Here is a 13,253-nt window from a genome sequence, read left to right as displayed (position 1 = left end):
TTGCTATAAAAGATTTTGTTGTCAACATTTCTTCCCCTTTTCTCTTGTATGTCTTCCCCCACTCCCTCTGAATAGCATGAGCACCTAAACTAGTCACCCTTATTAGATTCCCAGTGATAAACAGTGCTTCCCCTTGATCTGATTCAATTTTATTGAATGGCTGAAAAAGTATTAAATGGGCCAAACACTAAACAAACAAACAAACAAACAAAAACATAAAAAGAGAGAAAGTCTTTTCCCTCAAATAGTGTACATATAGTAATGGGGAATTTGGGACTACACGTAAGCTGATGAATGGAGCTGCAATAAATCATGAAATGATGCTGACTGGGCCTACTACAAATTACTGTTTTCTGATCTCACCCCTCACTGCAACATGGCAAATATTCTTTTCTTCCCTGATTTGCAACCCCACTCTTCATAGTTTCATAGTTCCAGACTTTCTCCTCAAGCGTCTTTCCCTACCTTCTCAGCTGAATTGCTTGAGAAAACCATATAGCTTGAGTTTCTCTACTTATTTTCCTTCTTTTACATCCTCTAAAATCTGGCCTCTTGCCACATCATCCAACTGAAACTGTCATTTCCAAAGTTATAAATGATTTCTTACTGGTCAATTCTAATGGCTTTTTCTCATTCCTGATCTTCTTGATATCTTTGTAGAAGTTGATACTGTTGATTGCCTTCTCCTTTTGAATACTTTCTCCTATGTTTTCTTGACATTCCTGTTTACTGGTTCACCTTCTATCTATCTGACCATTCCCTGGTCTCCTTTCTTTGGTTCTTTATCTATGTCATTCTCTTTAATCATATTTTCCATGTTTCTTACCTAGCCTTAATAATTAATTGGGCATTGCTTCAGTCAAACTGAGACTTGTTAAAGACCTTTGTTTCAAAAGGTCAAGGCCTCCACTGCATCCAGTTCCATCTCCAGTCATCAGTCCATCTACATCTTGCCACTGGACCCAGATGTCTATGGAGAGAAAAGTGATACTGGTGACTTTGCACAAGCTCTTCCTTACTTAAATCCACTTGCATGTCATGGCATCATCTCTCTTATGTTATCGTCGAAAACTTCAATATGTGCTAGGTTTGAACTAAGTGCTGGAAAGTATCTGAGGCTGGATTTGAATTCAAGCTTTCTTGATTGCAAATCCAGCATTCTAATTTTTGTTTTAACAAATAGGTGGCCTGACAAAGACATCTGATTTGGAATGTGGCCTGACAAAGACATCTGATTTGGAATGTCTCTTAGCTTATTGTCATCATTGAAAAATTACTGTACCTGTTAAAATGTACTTTTATTCTTGTGCCATTATTTGACATTTGCCATAGTCAGTACCTCTTACTTTTTAAAAAAAATGTTCATGATATATCATCATAAGATTCTGTATAATCTGTATACCTTTGTTCCTGTTTCTCACTATGCAATCACATTTTCTTTTTTTTAATAGTATTTTATTTTTCCAAATACATATAATGGTAGTTTTCAACATTCATTTTTGTAAAACTTTGTGTTCTAAATTTTTTCCCCCTCTCTCCTTTACCTTCCCTTCCCCAAGCAAGCAATCTGATATAGGTTAAATATGTATAGTTCTTTTAAAAATATTTTCATAGGGGCAGCTAGTTAGTGCTGTGGTTAGAGCATCAGCCCTGAAGTCAGGAGGACCCGAGTTTAAATCTGGTCTCAGACACTTAATACTTCCTACTTGTGTGTTCCTGAGCAAGTCACTTAACCCCAATTGCCTCAGCAAAAAACAAACAAAAAGTATTTCCATAGTTGTCATGTTGTGCAAGAAAAATCAGATCAAAAGGGAAAAAATCAAGAGAAAGAAAAAAATTACAAGCAAACAACAAAAAGCTAAAAAAAACTATTCTTCAATCCATGTTCAGTCTCCATCGCTTTCTCTCTGGATGCGGGTGGCATTTTCCATCCTAAATCTATTGGAATGCAATTGCATTTTCCAACATATTATTTTTCTATATTCCCCATGGCCATCTTTGAAATTAATTTAGAGAAAAAGAAGCTAGAGGGCAGAGTCAAGATGGCAGAGAGTGGATAGGTCCTTGTCTGAGCTCTTCTTGGATTTCCTCAGATCAGCACCAGAGCAAGCCTCTGGACAGGTTTTGGAATGACAGAACCCAAAAATATTTGGAGTGTAACAAATTTCCAGTAGAAGATAGCTTGGAAGGACTTCAAGAAAGGTCTGTTTCAATCGGGCATGGGGGAAAGGGGCACGGTTTGCAGGCCAGCACAGGCACAGTACAGTGGTGCAGGGAGACTCGGGGTAGAGAGGCTTCTGCCTGTTGGGGGAACCTAGTGGGAGGCTCTTAGCCAAAATACAGCAGCATTTCTGTCTGGTTCAGAAGCCAGTGGATCAGCAGATTAACTGTGAGAACTCCAATACCACTACACAAGGCAAGTAGTAGTGAACCCCTTGAACCCCAACATAATGGTGGGCCATGCCCACCCAGCCTGGGAAGGAAGCCAGCAGCATCAACTCCAAGGTGTCTATAGAAGAGTCTTGGAATATTTCTTCTTTGCCCCAAGAACAGACCTCAACCTTTAAAAATGAACAAAAAAGCAAAAAGCTCTAGCTATAGATAGCTTTTATGGAGACAGAGAAAAACAACAGACCTCAAACCCTGAGGACACTAAAGGCAAAATATCTCCAGATGAAACTTCAAAGAGTAATATAAAGTGGGCTCCATCTCACAAGACTCTCTTGGGGAAGATTCACAAAGGATCTTAAAAGAGAATTAGAAAAATAGAAAAAAGGAAATGAGAGCTCTGGAAAAGGAAGCAGAAATTATCTGAAGAAAATCACTCCTTAAAGAATAGTTTTGGCTAAATGGAAAACAAAATCAGTTCTTGAAAAACAGAAATTCTGAAAAATCCAATGAACAAAACGACTCATTTAAAAGTTCATTTGGCCAAATGCAAAAGGAGATAAAAAAGCTAACAAGAAAATAATTCATTAAAAATTAGAATTGAACAAATGGAAGTGAATGACTCAATGACACATCAAAAATCACTCAAAACCAAAAAAAGAAAAAAATAGAAGAAAATATAAAATATCTCATCAGAAAAATAACTGACCTGGAAAATAGATTCAGGAGAGATAATCTAAGAATTATTGGATTCCCTGAAAATCATGAGCCTACACAACATATTTCAAGAATTCATCAAGGAAAACTGCCCTGATGTTTAGAACCTGAAAACCTTTTCAATAGCCATTGAAAGAATCCACCGATCATCTCCAGAAAGAAACATCAAAATAAAAATTCCAAGAAATATAGCTAAATTCCAGAGGTATTAGATCAAGGAGAAAATACTTCAAGCAGCCAGCAAGAAACAATTCAGATATCAAGGGGCCTCAATCAGGATTATCCATGAACTAGTAGCTTCCACTTTAAAAAATCGAAGGGTCTGGAATATATTCTGGAGGGCAAAGGACCTTGGACTGTGGCCAAAATCAATAATCCAGTAAAATTAAGCATTATCTTTCAGAGAGAAAGATGGACATTCAATGAAATAGGAGATTTTCATTTATTTTTGATGAAAAGATCAGAGCTGAACAGAAAATTTGATCTTCAAATACAGAACTCAGGAGAAGCATACAAAGGTAAAAAAGGGAAGAAGAAAAAAAATTTTTTTTAAAGGTTAAGATGTTTATATACCTATATGGAAAGATGACAAGTTTAACTCTTGAGAACTATATATTTGTTAAGGGTGTATTTAGAGGGTGTAGGTATAATTTGACTTTACTGTGATGATGTAAAGAAGCTTATGGTGGAAAAGAAATTGTACTGGAAGAAGAGAGAGGGGAGGTAAAATGAGGAAAATTACATCACATGAAGGGACAAAAAAGATTTATTACAATTGAGGGAAAGAAGGAAGGGGGATAAACATTGTGTGAACATTAATCTCATTGGATTTGGCTCAAAGATAGAATATCAGACATATTTAGTTTAATATAGAAACTTGAATCATACTATAGGGAAGTAGGAGGAGAGTAATAGAAAGGAGAACAGAAATAAAAGGGTAAAGGAATAAGAAAGGGGAGAGGGACTGTAAAAGGGGAGAGCAGATTGAGGGAGGTTGTGGTCAGAAGCAAAACGCTGATGAGAAGGGAAAGGGGGAAAGAGAAAAATATATAAATTGGGTAAAATAAGATGGCAGGAAATAGTCATTTTATTTGTGAATGTGAATGGGATGAACGTTTCCTTAGGAAGTAGATAGCTGACTGGATTAAAATCCAAAATCCTATAATATCTTGTTTAAAGCAGTGTTAACATACAGAAAAAAGGTAAAAGGCTGGAGAAGAATCTATTATGCGTCAGGTGAAATTAAAAAAAAGTAGGGATAGAGATCCTGATCTCAGATAAAGCAAAAGCAAAATTTAATCTAATTAAAAGAGATAAGCTATATCTTGCTAAAGGGTACCATAGATAATGAAGCAATATCAATATTAAATATATGCACCAAGTGGTATAGCATCCAAGTTTCTAGAGGAGAAGTTGAGAGTTGCAAGAAGAAATAGACAGCAAAACTATACTAGTGGGGGATCTCAATCTTGCTCTATCAGAAGTAGATAAATCAAACCACAAAATAAACAAGAAGGAAGTTGAGGTAAATGGAATTTTAGAAAAGTTAGGTATGATAGACTTTTATAAAAATATTGAATGGAGACAGGAATATACTTTTTTCTCTATGACACATGAAAGCTACCCCAAAATTGACCATGTATCAGGGCATAAAAATCTCAAAATCAAATGCGAAAAGGCAGAAATAGTAAATGTTTCTTTTTTCAGACTATGATGCAATAAATATTACCTATAATAAAAGACCATGGAAAAATAAAATATTAATTGGAAATGAAATAATCTAATCCTAAAGAATGAGTGGATGAAACAACAAACCAACAATAGATAATTTTGTCCAAGAGAATGATAACGAGACAGCCTATCAAAATTTATGGGATATAGCCAAAGCACTTCTTAGGGAGAAGTTTTATATTTCTAGATACTTAATTGCATAAAATGTAGAAAGAGAAGATCAATGAATTGGGCATGCAACTCAAAAAGCTAAAAGAACAAATTAAAATTGAAATTCTGAAAATAAAAGGAGAGATTTATAAAATTGAAAATAAGGAAACTATTGAATAAACAAAACTAAAAGTTGGTTTTATTTTTCTTTTTTTCTTTTTTCTTTTTTTATTATAGCTTTTTATTTACAAGTTAAATGTATGGGTAATTTTACAGCATTGACAATTGCCAAACCTTTTGTTCCAATTTTTCCCCTCCTTCCCCCCCCATCCCCTCCCCCAGATAGCAAGTTGACCAATACATGTTAAATATATTAAAGTAGAAATTAAATACAATATAAGTATACATGTCCTAACAGTTATTTTGCTGTACAAAAAGAATTGGACTTTGAAATGGCGTACTATTAGCTTGTGAAGGAAATCAAAAATGCAGGCGGACAAAAATAGAGGGATTAGGAATTCTATGTAATAGTTCATAGTCATCTCCCAGAGTTCTTTCCCTGGGTACAGCTGGTTCAGTGCACTACTGCTCTATTGGAACTGATTTGGTTCATCTCATTGTTGAAGAGGACCACGTCCATCAGAATTGATCATCATATAGTATTGTTGTTGAAATATATAATAATCTCCTGGTCCTGCTCATTTCACTCAGCATCAGTTCATGTAAGTCTCCCCAGGCCTTTCTGAAATCATCCTGCTGGTCATTTCTTACAGAACAATTATATTCCATAATTTATTCAGCCATTCTCCAGTTGATGGGCATATGAGGATGTATTCTGATGAAAGTGAATTTCTTCGACAAACAGAAGATTTAACTCAGTTTCAATTGATCAATGATGGACAGAAGCAGCTACACCCAAAGAAAGAACATTGGGAAATGAATGTAAACTGTTTGCATTTTGATTTTTCTTCCTGGGTTATTTTTACCTTCTGAATCCAATTCTTCCTGTGCAACAAGAAAACTGTTTGGTTCTGCACACATACATTGTATCTAGGATACACTGTGACATATTCAACATATATAGGACTGCTTGCCATCTGGGGGAGGGGGTAGAAGGAGGGAGGGAAAAGTCGGAACAGAAGTGAGTACAAGGGATAATGTTGTAAAAAATTACCCAGGCAATAAGAATAGGCAATGAGGAAGCCAAATTATCACTCTTTGCCAATGACATGATGGTATACTTAGAGAACCCCAGAGATTCTGCTAAAAAATCATTAGAAATAATCCACAACTTTAGCAAAGTTGCTGGTTATAAATAAACCACATAAGTCATCAGCATTCTTATATATCACTAACAAATCCAACAGAGTTACAAAGAGAAATTCCATTTAAAGTAACTACTGATAATATAAAATATTTAGAATCTATCTGCTAAGGAAAATCAGAAACTTTATGAGCAAATACAGACCACTTTTCACACAAATTAAGTCTGATCTAACCAATTGGAAAAATATTAAATGCTCTTGGATAAGCAGCAAATATAATAAAGATGACAATATTACCTAAACTAATCTATTTATTTAGCGCTAACCAATCGACTTCCAAAAACTATTTTAATGACCTAGAAAAATAACAACAAAGTTCATATGGAAAAACAAAAGGTCCAAGAATTTCAAGGATTAATGAAAAAATCAAATGAAGGTGGCTTAGCTGTACCAGATCTAAAATTATATTATAGAGCAGCAGTTACCAAAACTATTTGAGTATTGGCTAAGGAATAGATTAATTGATCAGTGGAATAGATTAGGTTCAAGGGATAAAACAGTCAACAAATTTAGAACCTAGTCTTTGACAAACCCAAGATCCCAGCTTTGGGATAAGAACTACTGTTTGATAAAAAATTACTGGGAAAATTGGAAACTAATATGGCAGAAACTAGGCATTGATCCATACTCAACACCGACACCAAGATAAGGTCAAAATGGGTTCATGACCTAGGCATAAAGAATGAAATTATTAATAAATTAGAGGAACACAGGATAGTTTACCTCTCAGACCGTGGAAGGGAAGTCTTTATGACAAAGCAGAACTAGAGATCATTACTGATCACAAAATAGAAATTTCAATTATACAAACTGAATAGTTTTGTTTGTACAAAAACAAAACTAATGCAGACAAGATTAGAAGGGAAGCAATAAACTGGGAAAATATTTTTACAGTCAAAGGTTCTGATAAAGGCCTCATTTCCAAAATATATAGAGAATTAACTCTAATTTATAAAAAATCAAGCCATTCTCCAATTGAAAAATGGTCAAGATATGAACAGACAATTCTCAGATGAAGAAATTGAAACTATTTCTGGTCATATGAAAAGATGCTCAAGTCATTATTAATCAGAAATGCAAATTAAGACAACTCTAAGATACCTCACACCTGTCAGATTGGCTAAGATGACAGGAAAAATATATGATTGTTGAGGGGATGCTTGGGAAAACTGGGACATTGATGCATTGTTGGTGGAGTTGTGAACAATCCAACCATTTTGGAGAGTAGTTTGAACTATGCTCAAAAGTTATCAAACTGTGCATACCCTTTGATCCAGCAGTGTTACTACTGGGATTATATCCCAAAGAGATTATAAAGAGGGAAAGGGACCTGTATGTGCGATGTTTGTGGCAGCCCTTTTCAGTAGTGGCTAAAACTGGAAACTGAATGGATGTCCATCGGTTGGAGAATGGCTGAATAAATTGTGGTATATGAAAATTATGGAATATTACTGTTCTGTAAGAAATGACCAACAGGATGATTTCAGAAAGGCCTGAGAGACTTACACGAACTGATGCTGAGTGAAATGAGCAGGACCAGGAGATCATTATACACTTCAACAACAATACTATATGATGACCAGTTCTGATGGACCAGGCCATCCTCAGCACAGATCAACCAAATCATTTCTAATGGAGCAGTAATGAACTGAACTAGCTTTGCCAGAAAAACTCTGGGAGATGACTAAAACCATTACATTGAATTCCCAATCCCTATATTTATGCCCACCTGCATTTTTGATTTCCTTCACAAGCTAATTGTACAATATTTCAGAGTCTGATTCTTTGTACAGCAAAATAACATTTGGTCCATTATACTTATTGTGTATCTAATTTATATTTTAATATATTTAACATCTACTGGTCATCCTGCCATCTAGGGGAGGGGGTGGGGGTGGGGGTAAGAGGTGAAAAATTGGAACAAGAGGTTTGGCAATTGTTAATGCTGTAAAGTTACCCATGCATATAACCTGTAAATAAAAGGCTATTAAAAAAAAAAATTACCCAGGCATGGGTTCTGTCAATAAAAAGTTAAAAGTATTAAAAAAAAAAAAAAATTTGGTACTGGCTAAGAAATAGAGTGTTTGAGGTTCACAAGACACAATAGTCAATGACTATAGTAATTTGGTGTTTGATAAATCCAAAGATCCCAACTTCTTGGATAAGAACTCACTATTTGACAAAAATTTCAGGGAAAATTGGAAATTAGTATGACAGAAACTAGGCATTGACCCACACCTAACACTCTATACCAAGATAAGGTCTTAAATAGAATCATGATTTAGACTTAAAGAGTGATACTACAAGCAAATTAGTGCAAATGATAGTCTACCTCTTAGATCTGTGGAGAAGGAAGGGATTTGTCCGCAAAGAAGAACTAAAGTATGTTATGGAATGCAAAATGCATAATTTGGGTTTTATTAAGTTAATAAAGATTTTGTACAAACAAAACACAATGCAGACAAAATTTAAAAGAAAGCAAAAAACTGAGAAAAAATTTTACATGCTAGGGTTCTGATAAAGGCTTTATTTCTAAAATATATAGAGAATTGGCTCATTTATAAGAATACAAGCTATTCTCCAATTTATAAATGGTCAAAGGATAGGAACAATTTTCAAAGAAATTAAAACCATTTCTAGTCCTATGAAAAAAAAAATGCCCTACATCACCATTGATTAGAGAAATTAAAAATTAAAAACAACTGTGAGGTACCACTACACACTTCTCAGATTGGCTAAGGTGACAGGAAAAGATAATACTGAATGTTGGAAGAGATGTGGGAAAAGTGGGACACTAATACATTTTTGGTGGAACTATGCTCAAAAAGTTAGCAAACTCTGCATACCTTTTAATTCAGCAGTGTTTCTACTGGGCTTATATCCTGAAGAGATCTTAAAGGAGAGAAAAGGACCCAAATGTGCAAAAATCTTTGTGGCAACCCTCTTTGTAGTGTCAAGAGACTGGAAACTGAATAGATAGATGCCTATCAGTTGGAGAATAGCTGAATAAATTGTAGTATATGAATGTTATGGAATATTATTGTTCTATAAGAAATGACCAGCAGCATGATTTCAGACAGGCCTGGAGAGACTTACATGAACTGATGCTGAGTGAAATGAACAGGACCAGGAGATCATTATACCTGGCAACAAGAAGATTATACGATGATCAATTCTGATGGATGTGGCTCTTTCACCGGCAAGGTGATTCAGGGCATTTCCAATAGACTTTTGATGGAGAGAGCCATCCACATCAAGAAAGAGGACTGTGGAAACTAAACAGAGTATTTTCACTTTTTTTGTTGTTGTTTGGTTGCATTTTGTTTTCTTACTTTTTTTTTCCTTTTTAATCTGATTTTTCTAGTGCAGCATGATAAATGTGGAAATATGTATAGAAGATTTACACATGTTTAACAAATATTGCATTACTTGTTGTCTGGGGATAGAGGGAAGGGAGAGACAAAAAAATTTTGGAACACAAGGGTTTGCAAGGGTGAACGTTGAAAATTAGGCATATGTTTTGAAAATAAGACTTTAATTAAAAAAAACAGCTATACTCTTAAGTTAAAAAAAAGTTAATTTAGAGAGTTATCAAGTTTTTTATAGACTTTAATATATTTTCTTCTGTTATGGATTTTGGTGTGTTAGAACAATTTTTTTTTTCATAGTGGTATCATATTTTACATATTAACGCTATTTGTGACATGTTATATTTGTGGCACTTGGTCACAGAAGCAGAAGTTAGTTCGTGTACTTAAGTGGATAGTGAGTCATTGTACTAATTGTTCCATAAACGAATGAAATATCTGAATTACTCTCCAGGTCCAGCCTGCCAGTCTAGTAGCTAGCTATGAGAGAATTCTCTTTCATGAATGTTTCTCTTCTTATAAAGATTGCAGTATCCCATTGTCCACCAGAGGGCACATAGCTCATAGCCATTGGCCATTTCTTTACTAAAAAGATGGTAGTGCTAAGCAGTTTTGTTTTGTACCAGCTTTTTTTCATTGCCACATCACAATGCTGACTCATCGTTGAGCTTGGAGTCTCCTAAAACCCTAAGATCTTTTTCAGAGCAATTGCTCTCTAACCATACTGCCTCAGTTTTGTACTGAAGTTAATTTTTTGTAATCCCAAATTCTACATTTATTTTTATTGAATTTCATCTTAAATTCTTCCTAATTTAGTCTTCTGACACTTTGAGTCTTCCTTTAAAGCTATCTTTTCAGCTTTGTGCGATGCAAATTTAATTAATGTACCATCTATACCTTCATTTGAGACTTGTTAAATAGCACAAGGCCAAACACAGATGCCTGGGATAATCTCCTGGACACCCTCTGTCATATTGACACTGAATCTGAGCATCTAACCAGCCCTGAGTCTGTGTAATCACATTGTCATTTAATCCACATGTCTTCATCTCTTCCACAAGAATAGCATGAAATCCTTTATCCAAAGCTCTGCTAAAATGTAGCCAAACTATATAGTGTTTCCCTTATCTACCAATTTAGTATACTTATTCAAAAAAGGAAATTGGCAGGTGGTAGAGTACAAAGAAATCAATATAATCTAGCCATCTTCCACAATTTCTGTAGCAAAGATTCAGGAAGAGTACCATACCAAATAACTGGAAATAACAGGAACCATTATTTGTTTTTTTTTTTTTTTTTTTTTTTTTTTTAATTTAATAGTCTTTAATTTTCAGGATATATACATGGGTAACTTTACAGCATCAACAATTGCCAAACCTCTTGAGGAACCATTATTTGAACCTAGGTCTTACCCTAGCAAGATAATCAGAAGACTTCAGGCACTCAGGAGGGTATCCATCCAAGGAGTTCCATGCAGAGCTCTTTAGCTGGATACAGGGCAGCTAGATGGCACAGTGGAAGTAATGCCCAGGCCTGAAGTCAGGAAGACTCATCTTTCTGACTTAAAATCCAGCCTCAGACACTCTTTAGCTAGGTGACCTCAGACAAATCATTTAACCCTCTCTGCCTGGGTTTCCTGATCTCTAAAGTAAGCTTGAAAAGGAAGTGGCAAACTGCTCAAGGGTCTTTGTCAAGTAAAATTAAGCAGAGTCTAAGATGAAATTCAGTAGAAATAAATGTAGGATTTGAGCATACAAAATTGAGGTTAGGAAAACTTGGACACAGCTGAAACAACTGAATAACAACATCAACTGGATAGAGGCCTGAGGGTATTAAGTATTAGGACAAAGAGTGAGTTTGGAGCTTGAAACTGTGCTGTACTAGGAGCCAGGAACTGGAGCCAATCTTCAGCTGTGTTGCTGTGACCCAAAAGTTGGGACATAGAAGAAGTTGTGACTGTGCCAGGATAAGGAGCAAGGACAGAAGTGATAAGCATCTGTGTGGTTCTGTCCTTGGATTCATAAACCCCAGCTGAGGCCTACAGCTGAAGGGTAAGAAGCTCAGATAGAGAATGTAGTAATCAGACTTTGCCCCAGACCAGAATGCTCAGGGCAAGCTGAAAGTTTGCAGGTTTGTGGCCTGAAGGACATCTGAGATCCTTTTAGAATACAACACTAAATACCGAAAGAACAGCAAAAAAAAACCCAGAGAATATAGATCAGGACCAAATAAGGTCTAGATATTCTCCAGAAGTACACAGAACTTGTCCTGAAGATGAATTCCCAATTGAGAAATAAAACTGGAAGATGGAGTAATCAATAGAAAGATATCTATGATAGCTATTATAGAGCCAGGGATGCCTAAGACCCAGAAGAGAATATGTTCACAAGATTTATCAGCAAAGCCTTAAAGAAAAAAACACCGCGTGGGCCAAAAGTCAACTAGAATTCCTTGAGGATGTGAAGCAATAATTTTAAAGATTGAAATTAAATTTCTTGAGGAAAGATTTTGGAAATAAATGAGAGGACTAGATGAAAATATTGGAAGAAGAAAAAGAATGTTTTTTGTTGATTAGAGATTGAATTGGAGATGACAAGAGATAGTAGTGGTTAATTTCACTAACCCAGCTCTGACCTGGGGTCTTTTAATGATATCCTCAACAAATATGTTGGCTTAAAGACCTTCAGTCATATTAAATTTAATCCTGCCTAATGGAGTCCATTCCACTTTGTTGAACTTCCATTGATTAAATGATTTCTTCTAATGTTAATCCATGGCCAGCTTCTTGGAAACTTCTGAATGTTGCTCAGAGTTCTGACACATATTAAACACCTAAACTAATAATTTTTTTAAAGGAATGAAAGATGTGTTATATTCTGTACACTTTGCCCTTCCCATCTTCATTCATTCATTCAGTGTTATGTTCTGTACACTTTGCCCTTCCCACCTTCATTCATTCATTCAGTGTTATATTCTGTACACTTTGCCCTTCCCACCTTCATTCATTCATTCAGTGTTATATTCTGTACACTTTGCCCTTCCCACCGTCATTCATTCATTCAGTGTTATATTCTGTACACTTTGCCCTTCCCACCTTCATTCATTCATTCATTCAGTGTTATAGATGCAAGGATTGTAAAATCTTACTTACGTAACAGGCTTCCTGAAAATTGGTATGGGTTAAACAAAAGAAATTAACAAATCCCATTGGTGAACCAGTTCAATACTATACTGTTCTCTTTTCGAGTCCATTATTGCCTTATCCTGTTACTGATCTTGCTGCTAAACCTCAGCCCCGGATTAATCTAATTATGCATGTCTTCCAAAAGATTTTGAAAAAAAATCATAAAATTGCACTGACTAGATTCACTACATATTTATGTTTTGGATTTTAGCTAGGTCCCTATTACAACAAGGCAAGCCTTTTGTACCTCATTATTTGACCACTTACCACAGCAGGTTTTCCAAACTTTTTTATTTGCCTCAAAACTCCAGGATTCTCCTTTTACCCATACTCAGTGAAAATCTTGCCTCATATTTCAATGAAAAAATTGAGACCATTTGCTGAAAGCTC

The 13,253-nt window shown here is 35.3% G+C and overlaps 1 protein-coding gene across 7 annotated transcripts in view; it reads left to right on the top strand.

The window, feature by feature from the left end:
* Window positions 1-13,253, top strand: part of MROH1 (maestro heat like repeat family member 1) — a 181,575-nt gene that overhangs the window by 30,869 nt on the left and 137,453 nt on the right. The gene's annotated exons all lie outside the window — the stretch shown is intronic.

This window comes from Sarcophilus harrisii, chromosome 1 (genome assembly GCF_902635505.1).
Source record: "Sarcophilus harrisii chromosome 1, mSarHar1.11, whole genome shotgun sequence".
NCBI lineage: Eukaryota > Metazoa > Chordata > Mammalia > Dasyuromorphia > Dasyuridae > Sarcophilus > Sarcophilus harrisii.
The sequence above is the reverse complement of the archived record's forward strand: the minus strand, read 5'-3'. Positions and strand labels throughout refer to the sequence as shown.